Source organism: Staurois parvus, unplaced genomic scaffold (assembly GCF_062004578.1).
Source record: "Staurois parvus isolate SC_StPar_1 unplaced genomic scaffold, SC_StPar_1.0 ptg001270l, whole genome shotgun sequence".
Lineage (NCBI taxonomy): Eukaryota > Metazoa > Chordata > Amphibia > Anura > Ranidae > Staurois > Staurois parvus.
In genome coordinates this window covers 946,815-969,579 of record NW_028319066.1, presented here as the reverse complement: position 1 = coordinate 969,579, position 22,765 = coordinate 946,815, and the positions used below count along the sequence as shown (strand labels likewise).

General features: G+C 44.2%; 1 protein-coding gene across 2 annotated transcripts in view; it reads left to right on the top strand.

Annotated features, from left to right (window-relative positions):
* The window catches only part of GNG12 (G protein subunit gamma 12), a 252,881-nt gene that overhangs the window by 65,985 nt on the left and 164,131 nt on the right, over positions 1 to 22,765 (top strand). Inside the window, exon 1 of one of the 2 annotated variants that reach the window (XM_089660750.1) lies at positions 9,638 to 9,700. The exons of the other annotated variant lie outside the window; for it this stretch is intronic. The gene's annotated coding sequence lies outside the window, so the exon portion shown is untranslated. Of the gene's footprint in view, positions 1 to 9,637; positions 9,701 to 22,765 lie in introns of those variants that run through there. 2 annotated transcript variants of the gene reach the window in all.

Here is a 22,765-nt window from a genome sequence, read left to right as displayed (position 1 = left end):
GTGATATCTCCGAGTGTCAGCGCTAGGCTCGCTATCAGCCCGGACCTGGAAATGTAAACAGCAGGCGGAATGTTTTTACCGCTCACCAGACTTGCAGCTGCTTTGCTCTCACACCAGATTTGCGTTCCCTGACCAGGACTAATCAATAAATGGCTTAACCGAAAACTGGATCCAAAGAAATACGTGGCCTGCCACCTCCGGAGATTGCTCGTGGCTTCAGTACTGTGGGTCAATGTCCGATTCTGCGTGCTGGTTCTGGGTCATGAGATTTCAATTGGCCGTTGTCTGTAATTTCAGTAACTATGGCTATCACTCTTTGATATGGTTTACAAATTGAGAGCATGAGAGACGACCCCATGTATGAGAGACGACCCCGTGTATGAGAGACGACCCCGTGTATGAGAGACGACCCCGTGTATGAGAGACGACCCCGTGTATGAGAGACGACCCCGTGTATGAGAGACGACCCCGTGTATGAGAGACGACCCCGTGTATGAGACACGACCCCGTGTATGAGAGACGACCCCGTGTATGAGAGACGACCCCGTGTATGAGAGACGACCCCGTGTATGAGAGTGACGACCCCGTGTACTTGGCAATATATTAAGGAAAGTAAAAAAACTTCTGAGTGTCGTTCCTTTAGTCCAGTCCTTCTCAGCTAGGGTTCCATAGGATGCTAGGGGGTTCCTTGAGCTGAGAGCAGTGACTGATTTACTGTCTTGCCTGTTTCCAGTACCAATGCTACTGATCAGAGCATTGTTCATACTGACCATTAATGAAAGGGACATTCTCCCCTCTGGTGATCCATGTAATGGAGCATTCTCCCCTCTGATGACCCATGTAATGGAGCATTCTCCCCTCTGATGACCCATGTAATGGAGCATTCTCCCCTCTGATGACCCATGTAATGGAGCATTCTCCCCTCTGATGACCCCTGTAATGGAGCATTCTCCCCACTGATGACCCATGTAATGGAGCATTCTCCCCTCTGGTGACCCATGTAATGGAGCATTCTCCCCTCTGGTGACCCATGTAATGGAGCATTCTCCTATCTGGTGACCCATGTAATGGTGCATTCTCCCCTCTGATGACCCCTGTAATGGAGCATTCTCCCCTTTGATGACCCATGTAATGGAGCATTCTCCCCTCTGGTGACCCATGTAATGGAGCATTCTCCTATCTGGTGACCCATGTAATGGTGCATTCTCCCCTCTGATGACCCCTGTAATGGAGCATTCTCCCCTTTGATGACCCATGTAAAGGAGCATTCTCCCCTCTGATGACCTATGTAAAGGAGCATTCTCCCCTCTGATGACCTATGTAAAGGAGCATTCGCCCCACTGATGACCCATGTAATGGAGCATTCTCCCCTCTGATGACCCCTGTAATGGAGCATTCTCCCCTCTGATGACCCCTGTAATGGAGCATTCTCCCCTCTGATGACCCATGTAATGGAGCATTCTCCCCTCTGATGACCCATGTAATGGAGCATTCTCCCCTCTGATGACCCATGTAATGGAGCATTCTCCCCTCTGATGACCCATGTAATGGAGCATTCTCCCCTCTGATGACCCATGTAATGGAGCATTCTCCCCTCTGATGACCCATGTAATGGAGCATTCTCCCCTCTGATGACCCATGTAATGGAGCATTCTCCCCTCTGATGACCCATGTAATGGAGCATTCTCCCCTCTGATGACCCTTGTAATGGAGCATTCTCCCCTCTGATGACCCATGTAATGGAGCATTCTCCCCTCTGATGACCCATGTAATGGAGCATTCTCCCCTCTGATGACCCATTTATTGGAGCATTCTCCCCTCTGATGACCCATTTATTGGAGCATTCTCCCCTCTGATGACCCATGTAATGGAGCATTCTCCCCTCTGATGACCCATGTAATGGAGCATTCTCCCCTCTGATGACCCATGTAATGGAGCATTCTCCCCTCTGATGACCCATGTAATGGAGCATTCTCCCCTCTGATGACCCATTTATTGGAGCATTCTCCCCTCTGATGACCCATTTATTGGAGCATTCTCCCCTCTGATGACCCATGTAATGGAGCATTCTCCCCTCTGATGACCCATGTAATGGAGCATTCTCCCTGCTGATGACCCATGTAATGGAGCATTCTCCCCTCTGATGACCCATGTAATGGAGCATTCTCCCCTCTGATGACCCATGTAATGGAGCATTCTCCCCTCTGATGACCCATGTAATGGAGCATTCTCCCCTCTGATGACCCATGTAATGGAGCATTCTCCCCTCTGATGACCCATGTAATGGAGCATTCTCCCCTCTGATGACCCATGTAATGGAGCATTCTCCCCTCTGATGACCCATGTAATGGAGCATTCTCCCCTCTGATGACCCATTTATTGGAGCATTCTCCCCTCTGATGACCCATTTATTGGAGCATTCTCCCCTCTGATGACCCATTTATTGGAGCATTCTCCCCTCTGATGACCCATTTATTGGAGCATTCTCCCCTCTGATGACCCGTGTAATGGAGCATTCTCCCCTCTGATGACCCGTGTAATGGAGCATTCTCCCCTCTGATGACCCATGTAAAGGAGCATTCTCCCCTCTGATGACCCATGTAAAGGAGCATTCTCCCTGCTGATGACCCATGTAATGGAGCATTCTCCCCTCTGATGACCCATGTAATGGAGCATTCTCCCCTCTGATGACCCATGTAATGGAGCATTCTCCCCTCTGATGACCCATGTAATGGAGCATTCTCCCCTCTGATGACCCATGTAATGGAGCATTCTCCCCGTTGACCCATGTAGTGGAGCATTCTCCCCTCTGATGACCCATGTAAAGGAGCATTCTCCCCTCTGATGACCCCTGTAATGGAGCATTCTCCCCTCTGATGACCCATGTAATGGATCATTCTCCCCACTGATGACCCCTGTAATGGAGCATTCTCCCCGTTGATGACCCATGCAATGGAGAATTCTCCCCTCTGATGACCCATGTAAAGGAGCATTCTCCCCTCTGATGACCCATGTAATGGAGCATTCTTCCCTCTGACGACCCATGTAATGGAGCATTCTCCCCTCTGATGACCCATGTAATGGGTCATTCTCCCCACTGATGACCCATGTAATGGGTCATTCTCCCCACTGATGACCCATGTAATGGAGCATTCTCCCCACTGATGACCCATGTAATGGAGCATTCTCCCCACTGATGGCCAATGTAGTGCAACGTTCTCCCCACTGATGGCCAATGTAGTGCAACGTTCTCCCCACTGATGGCCAATGTAGTGCAACGTTCTCCCCACTGATGGCCAATGTAGTGCAACGTTCTCCCAAGCGACGGCCAATGTAGTGCAACGTTCTCCCCAGCGACGGCCAGTGTAGTGGGACATTCTCCCCAGCGACGGCCAGTGTAGTGGGACATTCTCCCCACTGATGGCCAATGTAGTGGAACATTTTGGGCCGTAAGTTGGACACCCCTGATTTAAGTAAAGGTGGCGTGGTCTCTGGCTGGATTGTGCTTTGTGGCAGTCTTTTTAGGAAGCAGGAGGAGCCACAGCCAGCTTAGCACAGTGAGCAAAAGTGGCCACTTGTATCAACATCCTGTATATAATTGCTAACTATACATAAATAGGATTTGAACTGAATACTTGGAAAAAAACACACAATAGGTCCTTTTTATTGTGATCTAAGCCAAAGTTTCCGGGTGAGAATCTTAGGATGAAACCTGCAGTTTATGTATTCAGGATTATGTGTTCTCCTGGACAGGTTAGACTTGTTCAAGCTGTTCCGTTCTGGGGCAGATCAGGGAAACACTATCAGCTGGAAAGACCTGCAGAGCTGCCATTTGTTGGACAGATTTGGGCCAAGTGTTGAGACTTCTGATTTGGCATTTTTCTGAGTTTCACTTGTTAATGTGGTTGTAAACCATAGACAAGGAATATGAACAAAGCATATCCCTCTATAGTGTGCACTTGTCTCAATTAAGAACACTAAGTGCCATTTCTGTCTGCTGCCTCATTCCTCTGCTATGGGCATGAGTCACTTCTAACAAGTTTTCCTGACACCATGAGAAAAATGGTGACGGGAGAAGACACCCTGCAGATTGACCGCCTGTGAGTTGTGTGGAGGGGAGTGTGTCCCTTCTCTCCAATCAGCTCTCAGAACTCTTCTCACTGAGCTCTACAGAGTATAACGTCAGCTCCCCCTTTTTTCTGAACTCTCAGACAAGCTGTATAAATTCAGCACTTTGAAAGGATGTAGAGAAGACTGCAGATAAACAGGTAACTTATATAGGAGGATTTGTTTCATCTGTGTATCACCTGAGGTCAGTCACTTCGACGGGTATATATAAGTGTTTGCAACCACTTTTAATCCAGAGGAAAGAAAAACCACTAAATTCACAGGTAGCGGTTTTTTCCTGCCAGAGGATGGGTGGGGGAGTTTTTAAAGACTTGGATTCTCCTGGCTCCAAGCTCACCAATGCACTCTGCAGCCCATGGTAGGGAAAAGGGATCTGTAAGACCCCGGTCACATCGGGTGCAACTTGGCATGCAAAATGCATGCTATGCGACTTGCCAAGTCGCACCCTACTGTCTGCAGTTAGAGCGGTCATATCGGTGCGGTTCCAACTTGGTCGGATCCGCACTGATTTCTAAAGTACTACATACACTACTTTTGGTGCGATTTGTATAGACCTCTGTGTCAGATGTCTTGCAAATTACACCTGAAATCGGCATGTCCCCCAACTTTGTGCAACTTCACTGTAAGTCGCACGATTTCAGTCATGCTTGATGTGACCGGGGGGTAAAGGCCGTCTTTCAGAAATTTTACAGATGTATGAAAAGATCATTTTAAATAACCATTAAATTACAAAATGGCTTGCATACCAATTTTCGATGCTAATGTTGTTTGTTAGGTTTTGTTTTTTTTTTGTTTTTTAGGGAAAGTGGAGCTTCTTCCATTAAATGAGCACATTTTGTATGCAAATAGTCCCAAAGATCTGTAGGGTTCAGTAGGGTTAAAAAGTCCAGCAGAGACCAAACCTAATCAATAAGACCATTGTCTCACTAATTGATTGTTGCTGTTCCTGTGAGTCATGTACTATTGTACCAACAGAGGAGAATGAAGATCTCTCCTTCCACAGAAATTGATTGCTTTTCCCAAAGAGGCCCTTGGCTGCAGTGCCGGGGGAATGTGTGTTACTAGAGAAAAGAAGTAATCAAGTCTTTGCCCTGTATTTACACTGAAGGCAAACGCATCGCTTCCCCCGAATCTAGTAGAAGTAGTTAAAGATGAAGGCTAGCTTTCCCTTCGGTTTTACCGGCTCTGTCCTGGAATAAAACTGGTTACTCTGATTTCACTGCACACTGCGAGGTTCTAACAGTGTGCATTAGAAGCTGCAGCAAGTCAGACAGAGCCAGCCCTCTAGCTGGGGGAAGAGTCCTTGATCGGGGGGTGTTAAAAATTAATTTTTGCCAGCCACCCCAAATTAAGCTGCAATAGGCAGTGGATGGGGATGGTTACATGCCTAGGGCACAATGCTGCAATAGGCAGTGGACGGGGATGGTTACATGCCAAGGACACAATGCTGCAATAGGCAGTGGATGGGGATGGTTACATGCCAAGGACACAATGCTGCAATAGGCAGTGGATGGGGATGGTTACATGCCAAGGACACAATGCTGCAATAGGCAGTGGATGGGATGGTTACATGCCAAGGACACAATGCTGCAATAGGCAGTGGACGGGATGGTTACATGCCAAGGACACAATGCTGCAATAGGCAGTGGATGGGGATGGTTACATGCCAAGGACACAATGCTGCAATAGGCAGTGGATGGGGATGGTTACATGCCAAGGACACAATGCTGCAATAGGCAGTGGACGGGATGGTTACATGCCAAGGACACAATGCTGCAATAGGCAGTGGATGGGGATGGTTACATGCCAAGGACACAATGCTGCAATAGGCAGCGGATGGGGATGGTTACATGCCAAGGACACAATGCTGCAATAGGCAGTGGATGGGGATGGTTACATGCCAAGGACACAATGCTGCAATAGGCAGTGGACGGGATGGTTACATGCCAAGGACACAATGCTGCAATAGGCAGTGGATGGGATGGTTACATGCCTAGGGCACAATGCTGCAATAGGCACTGGATGGGATGGTTACATGCCTAGGGCACAATGCTGCAATAGGCTGTGGATGGGGATGGTTACATGCCAAGGACACAATGCTGCAATAGGCTGTGGATGGGGATGGTTACATGCCAAGGACACAATGCTGCTATAGGCAGTGGATGGGGATGGTTACATGCCAAGGACACAATGCTGCAATAGGCAGTGGATGGGGATGGTTACATGCCAAGGACACAATGCTGCAATAGGCAGTGGATGGGGATGGTTACATGCCAAGGACACAATGCTGCAATAGGCAGTGGATGGGGATGGTTACATGCCAAGGACACAATGCTGCAATAGGCAGTGGATTGGGATGGTTACATGCCAAGGACACAATGCTGCAATAGGCAGTGGATGGGGATGGTTACATGCCAAGGACACAATGCTGCAATAGGCAGTGGACGGGGTGGTTACATGCCAAGGACACAATGCTGCAATAGGCAGTGGATGGGGATGGTTACATGCCAAGGACACAATGCTGCAATAGGCAGTGGATGGGGATGGTTACATGCCAAGGACACAATGCTGCAATAGGCAGTGGATGGGGATGGTTACATGCCAAGGACACAATAGGCAGTGGAAGGGGATTGTTACATGACTGGACACGAGGTGTCAGTTTTGCAGTGCTGCTATTGCTTCTGTGTGAACAGCACTGTGTGCTGCCATGTGCAGAATTTTCAGAGGCGTTTGAGAAGCGTTAAAAACTCTTCCCAAACACCTTTCTGACGCCTGCTCACAAAGCTAGTGTGAACTGAGCCTTAGGCTCCATGCACACAGGACGTTTTAATAACGCTGGTAAAGTTAGCTGTGTAAAGTCACATTAAAAACGTGATATTGTTTGCAGCTTTTTTGCATTAGCGTTTAGTAGCATATTTCGCATTTCCGTTTTGCAGCGTTTTTTTTTTCTACCCCCAATTTTTTTTTGCTCAAAAAAGGTTCAAAAACGCAGATTTGAAGCGTTTTTCAGCTAAAAAACTCCTCTAGAAACCCACTAGTTCTGGGTCTTTTTCCAGCCAAAAAACACTGATTACAGTGTGTGCATGGACACATCGGATAACATGCCAGGGGGTTTACTGGATGCTGCTGTAAAACTGTCCAGTGTGCATGAGGACTATAAATGCTGACTAGTCTGCATCTGGGGGTCTGTGTTTTTGCTTTGGTGAGCAGAGTGCAATTTTACTTTTTTTTTTGTAGTGTGCTTCCATTAACCTCCCTGGTGGTATTCCTGAGTGTAGCTCGGGGTAAAGTTTCAGCACCACAAGTGGTAACCCCGAGCTACACTCGGGAATACACTGCAGCGTTGCTCCGGGATCTCTTCTTCACTTACCTTGTCCTGCACTCCCGCGATGTCCCTCCTGCAGTGTCCTCTGTAATGTCCTCCGGCCGATGCCGGCATCTGTCTTCCGGGTTCCGTTCCCTGCGACGTCGGGACGTACGGGGGACAGAACGGTGGGAAATTAAAAAATGTGAAAAAGTGACAATCACTAAAATCACATAGTATAACATTCCTGTATCAAACCATTTCACATACATTTTGTCCCGAGTGCTTTGTCCGGCGCCCTGCCTGCATTTTTACTGTTCTTTCTGCCTGGAAACTGAGAAACGTCCATGGCGTCCAAAAAGCGTCCCTTTAGGTCAAAAGCGGTTTTAGACCGGCTAGAGAACAGCGATAGTAAATCAGAACCACTTGCAGAATTGAGTGATAATGATTCGTGGGGGAAATTCATCATCAGACACTGAAAACGATTCTGCGACTTTGCTCAGTGATGTGCGAACTTGGCGCTCTATTTCACATTTCAGTGTTTTTGGTTTGATTATATTATTGAATTAAATGTATTATTATATTATTATTTTTTATGATTATTTATTGAATTATAATTTATGATTTTGTGTTTCAAGTTTTATCCTACCCGGGATGTTTGCTAGACTCTTGTTCAGACAGATTTCAGTGAGTTATTCCAAAGAATTACAGGCCTTCAATAAAAGAAATACATATTTCCATGCAAAAAAAGTACCGCTTTGAGCACAGAAATATGGACATAATCAGACCGCTAGGGAGGCTACAAGGAAAGGTGGAGGGGACTTCAAAAGCTGCATGTATAGTATTTCTTCCAGTTGTGCTGAAAGCCCTGTTTGTGCAGCAATCTCTCCCATTGTGGGGATGGATCCAAATGAACAAACTCAGGAGCACTTTATCTTAGACAGGGACATATCAGGTAAATCCACTTCTTGGACCTCACAGAAAAGGTGGCCATGCATTAGTTTTTTTGGTTTTGTGGTTTTTTGTTTTTGTTTTTTTGTTTTTTTTTCATTCAACCATCAGTGATGCTGAGAGGTATGGAGGCTCTTGGCTGACAGGCCCGATTTTTAGAAATTTCTGGGGGTATCTGATCTGTAAATCCCTTTAATATTTCAGACCCCGTGGATACCTGGCTCCTGGGATTTGTCCTGAATATACGTTTTGTCAGCTACAGAGAATTCTGCATTCGTGAGCTTGTTAAAATCCAGAGATGTGTATCATTTTGATCAGATGTCCTACTTTGGCTGTTTTTTGACACTTTCTCAGATATAATTGTGTTTATTACACACCAACTATAAAAGAATGTCAGCTCCACTTTCACTGATCCTTCAGATACATGGAGCCCCTGTCTCCTGGCTGATCCCTCCATCCCTCTGGTATTAATTAGTTGTGTTGGGTACATTGGTGTGGGAGAAGGAAGCACATGGTAGCTGAGGGACCGGACCATGTGAAACGGCTTTGTTTTATTTGTGTCCTTTAGATTCCAGATATGAAACTGTCAGTGATGGCGGCTTTTTTTTTTGCAGTGGAATCTGTTTCCTCCCAGCTGTCCTCAAAATATAACATTTGTCGCTTTGATGTGCTGAACGTTCCTATGTAAAGGCATTTCAGCTTGCATGTCAAAATGGGATTCTGGGCGCGAAAGAAGGGCTTTTGTCTTAGGGAAAGGGGTGAGCTGGCTGCAGGGGCGGACTGACAACTCATGGGGCCCCCGGGCAATAGGGGATCATGGGGTCCCTGTGTCCTTGCCCAAACTGAAAAAAGCCTATGAAAAAGGTACCAGGGGCACCTTATGGCACCCTACTGACCCCGGGCCCTCGGGCAGTACCCGAGTTTCCAAATGGTCAGTCCGCCCCTGAGACTGACCATTCGGGTACTCGGGCACTGCCTGAGGGCCCAGGGTCAGTTGGGGACCCCATGAGGGTCTTCCAGGATCCGTTCCCTGCGACATCGAGACGTACGGGGGACGGAACTGGCGGGAAATTAAAAAATGTAAAAATGTGACATTCACTAAATACACTAAAATCACATAGTATAACATTCCTGTATCAAACCATTTCATGTTTCCTCAGGCCGGTCTACATCGGCTGCTTATAGCAGTTTAGGCCGCGGCTGGACGTGGAGCAGGCCGCAACCAGTCTGCGGACAAAGCGACACCTACTGGCCACCTAGAGCTATAGAAGGGATTCACCGTTGATAAACACACTGCGTAATTTTATTACACTTCTGGTGAGTGCGCAATTTTTACCTTACCTCAAGGAGCACCACCATTGGATTGAAGTCATATTACACGATACCATATAGACTGTCGCTTTTTTAGAATTTTATGCTATTTGTGCCTTTTCATTGTTAGATTTTACTTTATTGACTAGCTCTGCACATATTGTAACCTTTAGATAATGTCATCTATCCAGGTCTGTGACTGTGGTTTACGTGAGGGATTCGGGGCCATGCCCGCTTTTATGTGTCTTAGCAGGAAAAATGAGTATTTTTGGTAGATTGCTGTTGTAGGCTGGACCTACCTAGTAGTTGTCTTGTTTTCATCCCGGCTTCACCCTACTGAGGATAAGAACTGCTTGTGCATTCTTTAGCTTTCTGGTTAAAATTTCTGTCTTCCACTTCTTCATCATTTCTCACTGGAAGAATTTCAGCCGTACAGTTCACAGGTCTCTGTAGGCAAATATGTCATTATGATGGTAATTAGAATTTGTGTTTTGTAGATGTGTGTGAAGCCTTGGCACTGGAGGTTGAAATTTTGAATGAACGCATTTTATGCAATGTTGGTTTGTTTGGATAATTGGGTGTTGACGCAGCAGTCAGGGCTCCTACATAAAGCCACTTTCAGAGGCGTACGGTTGGGGGTGTTGATTATCATTCTTGCCTAGATGAGAAAGCCAGAGGTGTAGAGCCAGGACCTGCTGAACAGGTACTTACCCCCACGATTCCCAACCTACACGCAAAAGAGGGCATGTGCAGACTTGCCACCACTGCTTAGTACTATCAACAGATGGATTGGGGACAGTAAAAGGGGAGGATCAGAGAACAGCAGGATCCACCAGCCTTTTTACATAATGCAGAGGATTAACCCCTTAGGTTGCACTGGGAGTTCTTATTATTATACAGGATTTATATCGCGCCAACAGTTTGCTCAGCGCTTTACAATATAACGGGAGACAATAAAGAACAATACAGTTCAATACAAGAGGGATAGGAGGGGCCTGATCCTGGGAGCTTACAATCTGAGAGTTAAACAAGGATTCTATAGTGCATATACAGACGGATTTTAGTATTGTGGGTTTAGTAACAGCACACTGGCAAATGACCCCTGGCCTTTGTATGGAAGCAGCTGTCTCTCTGCAGAGGTGTCAGGGACCATCGCGACGCATTGGTCTGCACATGCGTAGGTGTCTGTCAAGACATGCGGGCAGCAGGGCACTAGGACCCAGGCGCACCCGTCGCCTATACAAATCAATTGATGCAGCGCTGGACAAGAGGTATTATAAATATATGAATAAATAGATAAATAAATAAATAATAAAAAATGAACAGTTCATATGGTGGTGTCAAGGTGACTTTAGGTGCTCTTATCTATTCCTATTTCTCCAGGTGACAGGATACTGTGCGATATAGTGCAGAAGGAATGCACACTCACCAGAACGCACAGTTTAATGAGCGTTTGTATATATATATATACTGATCCCTTGAGGTCATCAACTGGTCAAGATGGGGTTTGAAATCCAATGGTCTCCCTCCAATACTACTGAGTATGCTGTTAGGACATCAGGGTGATCCCTCAGATATTGGCCTGTATGTTCCTCCTTAAGTGATAAGGACCCTCCTTCACCAGCAGTAAACGGATGGCTGTTAAATAATACTCCCCAAGGGAGTCAAAGCAGAGACATCTCCATAGTGTAGTAGTTAGGTATTTATTGGTATGAAGCGAAGATGAACATCGATGTATAAATCAGATTAAAAACAAGAGCAATCATGGACTAACCGTCCAATGTTAAAGATGGCCGCCGGAGCTCCACGATGCTCCGGCGGCGTGACGTCACGGCGTTCCTGGCTCCTCCTACGCGTTTCGTGCACACGCACGTCGTCTGGGGGGAATTGCCAATAACGCCGAGCCGTGTGACGCCAATATATATGCTAGGCGCATGCGCATTAAGAAGGCGCCATTTTTTAGAAGTCTGACCCTTAGGCGACCGAACGTTCGTGCGGGCGCCATTTTCCATTGGTCTATTTTGTATACTTTGTTGTAATCTGTTTTCCTGGCCAGCATACATTATCTCAGAGGCATACTAGGAGCCTTTAGCATTCGTAATCCAGATTTATCTCCTAAGAACTACTCAATTTGTAGTTTCTTGATGCTAATAGGGGAAAAAAAGTTCTTAAAGTGATATAGTAAATTAGCCAAATTAAAAAAGCCAATTTGTTCCAAATCGAAAGTAGCACTAGCATATAGACTAGGTGTACTCATAAGGATGTATATAAAGGTACATTCAGGCATAATAACATAAGTTATCTGTGTCAAGTTATTCCCAATACTTAAAATACTTAAAATATGCTTAATATTATCCATGATTAGTGTCATAAAATTACAATTTAAGATTATAAATATTTATAAACAGCTCATATAGAGTACTAACATGATATTAACCCTTGCCAATATCAATAGATAACAATAAGGACTCAAATAAAATATATTAGAATGAACGCAAAAAATGAACATGAGAAATACATAAATAAGAAAACTGCAAAAATAGCACCATCTAATTCCCTGTTTAAATCTCTCAAAGTTACAGCTGGAACGTGTAGGCAAAAATTAGCTGTTATTGATGAAACAATTCAAATCTATATCTATGTTGTGGCCTTTTGGATGCAAGGTCTGGAGCTCATGTATCCAGCGTGTTTCGAGTTGTGAGACTGCTCGTAATTTGTTAATCCCCCTCCAATGGGGCTGCACCACATCTACTCCAACAAATTGTAAGGAGGATGGGTCATTGTTGTGTTTCCGTTTGAAATGATAGGACAAAGAGTGATCCTTATAGCCCTTTTTGATATTATTGATATGTTCCCTCAATCTGTCGCGTAAACGTCTAGTAGTACGTCCCACATACTGGAGTTTGCATGAGCATTCAAGAAGATATACCACGTTTTTACTATAACATGTTATACATTTATCTATATTATATGTTCTACCCGTAGTGCATGAAGTGAAAGAATATTGTTTATGTTTTCTTACGTTATTAACTCTGCAAATAATGCACTTATTACAGGGAAAAAAACCTTTTATATTTGGTGCAAGAGAAATTATCTCTGGGGGGTTGATGACATTTGGAGCTAATCGGTGTCTCAGGGCCATTGCCTTTTTGTATATGACTTCCGGTTTATCTGGTAAAATCTTGGAAAGGATAGGATCCGTCATCAGGATATTCCAATTTTTATTGATAATGCGTTTAATTGCTTTGTGTTGTGTCGAATATGTAGTTATAAAAGGACAGATCAATGATTTCTTTTCCATTTTTCTGTTCTCTAATAGCGTGCTTCTATTAGTATTCGCTACTTGTTGAATTGTATCATCAATACTTTGTTGGGAATATCCTTTCTCCAAGAATTTCCTCTTTAAAATTTCTGCTTGTGTGTAGTATGTCTCAAGTTCAGTGCAGTTCCTACGAATTCTTAAAAGTTGGCCTTTCGGAATATTTGCCAACCATGTAGGATGGTGGCAGCTTTCAAGCGGAATAAAACTATTTCGATCGGTTTTTTTAAAAAAGGACTTAGTGATGATCATGCCATTATCATTTAGTAATGTCAAATCTAAAAAATGTATTTCCGTAGTACTATATGAATAACTTAATTCTATGTTGAGTTTATTGTTGTTCAATGTTTTAAAAAAGTTTTTTAAAGAGTCCTCCTCTCCATTCCATAATAAAAACACATCATCTATGAACCTTTTGTAAAATATTAGTTCCGGCCACTCTCTGGCATAAATTAAGAACTCCTCCCAATAAGCCATAAAAAGATTTGCTAGACTGGGGGCAAATTTTGCCCCCATCGGAATTGGTACTTAAGGATCTGGAGGAACTTAAACTTAAAAAAATTCCTAATACAGACACTACTAAAGGGATTGACCTCCTTCTAAAAAGAAAAGACCTGGTCATTAGACCAGCGGACAAGGGGGGAGGGGTGGTTATACTCAATAAATCTGATTATCTTGAAGAAGCCTACAATATCCTCAATGATACCACCACCTACAGACGTTTACCTAATGATCCCTTACCAACCCTTAAAAAAGGTTTGAAACACATTATAAAAAGAGGATTTGATAATGGCATAATAAATAAGAAAGAAAAAAATTTTTTATGTCCATCAGCCCCGAAACTTCCGGTGTTTTATATACTTCCAAAGGTACACAAAAATCCGGTCAAACCACCAGGACGACCTATCATCAGTGGAATAGGATCTTTATTCTCAAAAGTAGGAGAATATATAGATTACTTCCTGCAGCCTTTGGTTATATCAACCCCCTCCTTCCTAAAAGATACAAAACATATTCTTAATGATATAAAAGATATTAGAATTTCACCACAAACTTTTTTAGTTACAGCGGATGTCACGTCCCTATATAGTAACATCGCACATGCAGATGGGTTGGAAGCAACTAAATATTTCCTGGACACTCATAGCACTTTATCTCCTCCACATATTGAATATATTTTATCATTGTTACAGTTTGCTATGCAAAACAACTATTTTTGGTTTGACCGTAATTATTTTTTGCAGACCAAAGGCGTAGCGATGGGGGCAAAATTTGCCCCCAGTCTAGCAAATCTTTTTATGGCTTATTGGGAGGAGTTCTTAATTTATGCCAGAGAGTGGCCGGAACTAATATTTTACAAAAGGTTCATAGATGATGTGTTTTTATTATGGAATGGAGAGGAGGACTCTTTAAAAAACTTTTTTAAAACATTGAACAACAATAAACTCAACATAGAATTAAGTTATTCATATAGTACTACGGAAATACATTTTTTAGATTTGACATTACTAAATGATAATGGCATGATCATCACTAAGTCCTTTTTTAAAAAAACCGATCGAAATAGTTTTATTCCGCTTGAAAGCTGCCACCATCCTACATGGTTGGCAAATATTCCGAAAGGCCAACTTTTAAGAATTCGTAGGAACTGCACTGAACTTGAGACATACTACACACAAGCAGAAATTTTAAAGAGGAAATTCTTGGAGAAAGGATATTCCCAACAAAGTATTGATGATACAATTCAACAAGTAGCGAATACTAATAGAAGCACGCTATTAGAGAACAGAAAAATGGAAAAGAAATCATTGATCTGTCCTTTTATAACTACATATTCGACACAACACAAAGCAATTAAACGCATTATCAATAAAAATTGGAATATCCTGATGACGGATCCTATCCTTTCCAAGATTTTACCAGATAAACCGGAAGTCATATACAAAAAGGCAATGGCCCTGAGACACCGATTAGCTCCAAATGTCATCAACCCCCCAGAGATAATTTCTCTTGCACCAAATATAAAAGGTTTTTTTCCCTGTAATAAGTGCATTATTTGCAGAGTTAATAACGTAAGAAAACATAAACAATATTCTTTCACTTCATGCACTACGGGTAGAACATATAATATAGATAAATGTATAACATGTTATAGTAAAAACGTGGTATATCTTCTTGAATGCTCATGCAAACTCCAGTATGTGGGACGTACTACTAGACGTTTACGCGACAGATTGAGGGAACATATCAATAATATCAAAAAGGGCTATAAGGATCACTCTTTGTCCTATCATTTCAAACGGAAACACAACAATGACCCATCCTCCTTACAATTTGTTGGAGTAGATGTGGTGCAGCCCCATTGGAGGGGGATTAACAAATTACGAGCAGTCTCACAACTCGAAACACGCTGGATACATGAGCTCCAGACCTTGCATCCAAAAGGCCACAACATAGATATAGATTTGAATTGTTTCATCAATAACAGCTAATTTTTGCCTACACGTTCCAGCTGTAACTTTGAGAGATTTAAACAGGGAATTAGATGGTGCTATTTTTGCAGTTTTCTTATTTATGTATTTCTCATGTTCATTTTTTGCGTTCATTCTAATATATTTTATTTGAGTCCTTATTGTTATCTATTGATATTGGCAAGGGTTAATATCATGTTAGTACTCTATATGAGCTGTTTATAAATATTTATAATCTTAAATTGTAATTTTATGACACTAATCATGGATAATATTAAGCATATTTTAAGTATTTTAAGTATTGGGAATAACTTGACACAGATAACTTATGTTATTATGCCTGAATGTACCTTTATATACATCCTTATGAGTACACCTAGTCTATATGCTAGTGCTACTTTCGATTTGGAACAAATTGGCTTTTTTAATTTGGCTAATTTACTATATCACTTTAAGAACTTTTTTTCCCCTATTAGCATCAAGAAACTACAAATTGAGTAGTTCTTAGGAGATAAATCTGGATTACGAATGCTAAAGGCTCCTAGTATGCCTCTGAGATAATGTATGCTGGCCAGGAAAACAGATTACAACAAAGTATACAAAATAGACCAATGGAAAATGGCGCCCGCACGAACGTTCGGTCGCCTAAGGGTCAGACTTCTAAAAAATGGCGCCTTCTTAATGCGCATGCGCCTAGCATATATATTGGCGTCACACGGCTCGGCGTTATTGGCAATTCCCCCCAGACGACGTGCGTGTGCACGAAACGCGTAGGAGGAGCCAGGAACGCCGTGACGTCACGCCGCCGGAGCATCGTGGAGCTCCGGCGGCCATCTTTAACATTGGACGGTTAGTCCATGATTGCTCTTGTTTTTAATCTGATTTATACATCGATGTTCATCTTCGCTTCATACCAATAAATACCTAACTACTACACTATGGAGATGTCTCTGCTTTGACTCCCTTGGGGAGTATTATTTAACAGCCATCCGTTTACTGCTGGTGAAGGAGGGTCCTTATCACTTAAGGAGGAACATACAGGCCAATATCTGAGGGATCACCCTGATGTCCTAACAGCATACTCAGTAGTATTGGAGGGAGACCATTGGATTTCAAACCCCATCTTGACCAGTTGATGACCTCAAGGGATCAGTATATATATATATACAAACGCTCATTAAACTGTGCGTTCTGGTGAGTGTGCATTCCTTCTGCACTATATCGCACAGTATCCTGTCACCTGGAGAAATAGGAATAGATAAGAGCACCTAAAGTCACCTTGACACCACCATATGAACTGTTCATTTTTTATTATTTATTTATTTATCTATTTATTCATATATTTATAATACCTCTTGTCCAGCGCTGCATCAATTGATTTGTATTGTTTTATTGGGTTTATGGTTACCTGGTGTACAGCTGCTATATTACATTTTTTAGGTGCGCTTGTACACAATATTTCCATTTTTTGCACCCGTCGCCTATGATGGTGCTGGGCAGGCACTAGGACCTAGGCTGCACCTGTCAGGTGCAGGGCGGGCTACTTAACCAGCCCAGCAAAGACACAAGTTGCCGTATGGTCTGATCTTGTTCCTGTGTTCCTGTATTGCTGTTGTTTGAGATTCGTTGTTGATCTCCCTGGACCTGACCCCTGCTGACTTCTCCTGCTCTGACCCCTGGCTAAGTTCGATCTCTCTTTTGGATATCCCTACCTGATCTGAACTACTGGTACCGACCCCGGCGAGTGACCTGACTATTTTTCTGCCAGCTGCCTTGTACTACGCTGACCCTTCTGTTACCGACCTGGCCCGTTTGACCACGCTATTGCTCAGCCATCCATCCGACCCGCACGGATTAGCTGCTACTCTCCACACCTGCCTGCCTCTTCACATCAGGCTCTCTACCTGTCATTACCTCTGGTGATTCCTCTACCTCAGGTGGGTATACTCAGGGGCCGCGACCTGGTCACTGTCCGCTCCAAGCCCATCCCCACCATCAGGGGCTCTGGTGAACAAGCGGACTGGGGCTTAGACTCCGCGCCCTGGGGAATCCTGTCCTGTGGACTGCTAGAGTACACCAGGTGGTCCATAACAAGAGGTATCGTACAACCCCTAGAGCAAGAATTTGCACATTCAGGAATATGTTGTATGCACACGTACATGTGCACCACCCTCGCGTTTCCGGATGCTTCAGTGCATTTTTATTCAGCCTCAACCCATCTGTGTGTACAAGGACCAACATGTCAACCTTTATGACTTCAACACTTTAAAGTTGAATTCCAGCCTTGCCTTTTTTTTCTACAATTGTAATAAAAGAGAAGTGTGGGCTTTCACAAAAAAAAACAATAAAACAATCATACTCACCAAGGTGGATGCTGCATCTGTCCCTCGCCGTCTCTAAGACTGAGAACCGAGTGACCAAAGAACACATTCCCGGCATCCCTTTAGATGTGCATGCTTAAAGCGGAGTTCCACTCACCCTGTCAAAAAATAAAAACGGCCAACTACCTGTCCCGCGGTGTGTCCCCCGCAGCCCGTTTCACCGGCTGTCCTGTATTTCAGGAGGCTGGCATCTTCAGTGTGGGCACCTGGCTGTGACAGCTTGCGGCTTCACAGCCGGGTACCCACTGCGCATGCGCGAGCAGCGCTCTGCTTCATAAATGGTCCTGTAATCTTCTGGGACCTGTCACGTGTCCCAAAAGACTACAGGGAGGGAGGACACCTTCCGTTACCGATCGCCTAGGCCAGGGGTAGGCAACCTGCGGCTCTCTAGCTGTTGTGGAACTACATTTCCCATGAGGCATTGCAACATTACAAAACTGACAGTTACAGCTATGACTTGCAAAGGCAAGATGGAACTTGTAGTTCTGCAACAGCTAAAGAGCCGCAGGTTGCCTACCCCTGGCCTAGGTGATCCGACCGGAAGTGGGAGCAGGTACCTGTCAAATTAGGGTACCCGCTCCCCCCCGCCCCCCAAAGGTGCCAATCCTTAATGGGGAGAGGGGGAGCAGTCCTTAAGTGGAACTTCCCCTTTTGGGTGGAGCTCCGCTTTAAAGCAAAACTACACTGCATTTAAGCAGCAGAAACCAACAGCTTTTTTTTCCATATGTACTATGAAAACGCTCCTAAAAAAAATGCTATTACCAGTGGTTTTTTCTATGCAGTGTTTTTTTATCTTAAAAGAAAAAAAAACCCGCCAGTGTGCATGGATCGTTATATGTAGACATTAAACTTCAGCTTCACTGTCATGGGATAAGAACATTCCTATTTTGCAGTCGTGTTCCATGGTAGTCAGTGGGTCGTCAATAACCGCCGAGCAGCTAGCCCTTTACAGAGTATATCAGCATCGTTCTGCAACCAAACTCCGTTATTATTTATTTATTTCAGGTACTTATATAGCACCATCAATGTACGCAGCACTTTACATATATATTGTACATTCACATCAGTCCCTAACCCTCAAGGGGCGTACAATCTAAGGTCCCTAACTCACATTCATACATACACATACTAGGGACAATTTAGATCGGAGCCAATTCACCTACCAGCATGTCTTTGGAGTGTGGGAGGAAACTGGAGTACCAGGAGGAAACACATGCAGTCACAGGGAGAACATGCAAACTCCAGGCAGGTGGTGCCGTGGCTGGGATTTGAACCAACAACCCTAGTACTGCCAGGCGGAAGTGCTAACCATTTAGCTACTGTGCCGCCCTTATTGATCACTTTTGTAAACTCTGGAAAGTTCTGATGACAAGCCGTTCCTGTGAATGGATTGATTTGACCGTATATTGATTGATAGGACATGAGAACTGTTTATGTTCAGATTATGTCAGTGAAGATTCCGTGTCTTGGTTAATCCACCCGTGTCTTGTCATCAGCAGCTTTACTTGAACACGGCTGTGGATGAGATCCTTTTTTACAATATGTAAAATGCAGTGAAAATAATATCCGGTTTTAGTTGGCTGTTTATGATGCCTTTTATGTGTTTTAGCAGTGATATGATGGTAGCAGTAAGCAGCTGTTTGCTTGTGCTGATTATTTCTTCCTAGTAACCAGGCACTTTATATACTGCCCTGTGTCCACTGTCCTCCTTTCTGTGTGGCTCCAGGCACATAGATATGTTGCTTTAGGGGCTAATTGTTGAGCAGGTCATTGGCAGTTATTGTTTCTATAAAGGGGCCAATCCCGAGAGAGCGCTTAGTACAATCAAGGACCCCATTTTTGGTAAAGTGGCCTGTTTTCTTTTTGAATTTAATATACAGTATTTTCTGGCGTATAAGAATACTTTTTATACTTAAAAATATACCCCAAAAATTGGGGGGTCGTCTTATACGCGGGGTATAAAATGTGAACCTTGAGTTTGTTTGGGTCAAGCTGGCTGGATGTGCAGTAATGCATCACCCCTACTGTAGACGTGTATTGACACGAAACGCGTCTAGGAGGAGCCTTCGCACGCCTTGACGTCACGCCGCCGGATCAGGAGGTCCGGCGGCCAACCCTTGAATTTCACTGGTCAGTGTTTTTTGGATGTTTTTTCACAGCCGCTTTATCTGGCTACAGGCTGCAGGCATGTGTTTTATACATTGGATTTAATAAATTTTTCAAAATGACTACACTATGAGCATTTTTACTTCTCATAGCTGGCACTGAGCCCCCATACCTCAGCCCCAGCATTTTAGGCTTCTGTGTGGATCCAAGGAGCAGTGTGATCCGACCAGACCAACATCTCCTTACCACTGAGGGACTACCAGGGTACTACCAAGCAGCGCCTACATGAGACCTCGGCCACATGTGACCTGCATATGCGCATTGAGATTGCGCTTCTGGTAAGTGGGCAATCTACCTACTCCTCGATATTGATTGGATTACACCAGCATTTTTGGAAGTTTTTCCATAATTGAACTGATTACCACATCTGACACTATTGCATTGGACAATTATTATTATTTTTTTTTCTAGTCATTGGACAATTTCTCTGTTTACCAGTCACTTCGATTTAATTGTTATAAGGATACTGTTTGTAGCGCTGCACTTTTATTTTGTCAATTCCAGTTGGAAAGGCTCTGTAGTTCTTTTTTAGTGCATTTGCTGCTTACGGGAGTGCGCTCACTAACCTGCCTACATACAATGTACATACAGTATACCGCGCTGAGCCAAGCTGGCTCAAAACAAATGTCCCTATAACAGATTAATCTGTCAGCCCGCTGGATGTGCGGTATATCCAGTGTACTGCGCTGAGCCAAGCGGTTTCAAAACGTACCGGTACGTCCCTACTGTAATCAGCCCGCTGGATGCGTGATGGTCGGGAGCTGCGGCTACATGCAGTGTACACTGGGCCAATCACGGCGAGTGATGAATTCTACTAATGAATACAAAGCCTGCTCGGATTGGCTGAGTCAGAGAGGTGGGCTGATGATGTCACAACCTCAGCCAATCCGAGTAAGCTTCCTCACCTGCAAGACAGGACTGTGCTTTGTGGCCACACCGTGTAAATCTCAGGACCGCATTGACAAAAATCCAAATCCTTTAAAAGTCATGTAAAAACTGGAAACCAGGTATCCTCCTTCTCTCTAGTTCCCTGGTCTCCTCCTCCCATGCCCGCCTCCAGGACTTCTCCAGGGTGTCACCCATCCTCTGGAACTCCCTGCCCCAACCCATCAGATTATCACCTACTCTCCTCTCCTTTAGGCGCACCCTGAAAACCCATCTCTTCAGGGAAGCCTACCCCACCCCCTGCTAACCTGCCGACCTCCTCCACTCTTCCTACCACTCCATCCCCCACAGCTATCTCCTCCTGTACCACCATCCCCTCCCTCCTAGATTGTAAGCTCCAAGGAGCAGGGCCCTCGATCCCCTCATGTTTTGCATTGTATTGGTATTGTTCTGTCACATGTTCTGTCCCCCTTTGTAATGTACAGCGCTGAGCGAACTATTGGCGCTTTATAAATACTGTATAATAATAATATAATAATTGGTGTATAGTAGTGTGATGGTAATAATATATATATACACACAGTCAGGTGCGGACTGACAACTCATGGGGCCCCCGGGCAATAGGGGATCATGGGGCCCCTGTGTCCTTGCCCAAACTCAAAAAAGCCTATGAAAAAGGTACCAGGGGCATCTCATGGCGCCCCCTACTGACCCCGGGCCCTCGGGCAGTGCCTGATTTTCCAAATGGTCAGTCCGTCCCTGGACACAGATATACAAGATCTGGAGTTCTGTTTGACCTTATTTGAGGCTTCTTCTAAATTTGACATTTTCAGATGAGGCCAGAAGAAAGCGTCAGAATTAGTGGTACTTTATCCGCATGCTGACGCGCAGGGCGGAGCCGTCTCTGGGTTGGAGTAACACAGGATATATTCATTAGCCAGGTTTTCTTCTTGGGAAGCCGCAGTGATTTTTCTGACAACGTATTTGCAGGGTAATAGGAAGGATGTGAATTATTCATTTTCTGATCTTCAATATTAGAATGCGCTCTGATAACTGTGCCTCAAGTTCCACTTTCAACTTTATTATTTTATTTATATTTATTTATTTCAGGTACTTATATAACGCCGTCAATCTACGCAGCACTTTACATATATATTGTACATTCACATCAGTCCCTAACCCTCAAGGGGTGTACAATCTAAGGTCCCTAACTCACATTCATACATACACATACTAGGGACAATTTAGACAGGATCCAATTAACCTACCAGCAAGTCTTTGAAGTGTGGGAGGAAACCGGAGTACCCGGAGGAAACCCACGCAGGCACAGGGAGAACATGCAAACTCCAGCCAGGTGGAGCCATTATTGCCTATCTCCAACAATGAGGAGAACAACTTAAAGTTGAATTTGGGCTAATACCACCCTTCCACACCCCCGTTCCATATTTATGCTGGCTAACCTGTGTAAGAAGGATATATATATATACTTACCTCTTTTCCACCTGCTCTGGTCCTATCAAGCGATCTCCTATGTCAGCCAGCGGCAGCTGCAGGGAAGAAGAGAGAGAGAGCGTTCCGACAAGGGCTAGCCTGGAGCGGTGACGTCACCCATAGGCTCCCATTATCGGCGCTCCCTCCTCTCCTCTCCAGCCGCTGTTGGCTGACACAGGTGAGTCAGAACACATGACCAGACTGGATAAGGCTGAAAATAGGTATTTACATCGGTTTTTTTTGCCCTCACACGAATAGAGCTTTATTTTGACGGGGTTTGATTTACCACTGGAGGTTTTTTTTTTGTTTTTTTTTTTTTATTGTATAAAAGAAAAAAAAGATAATTTTGAAAAAAAAA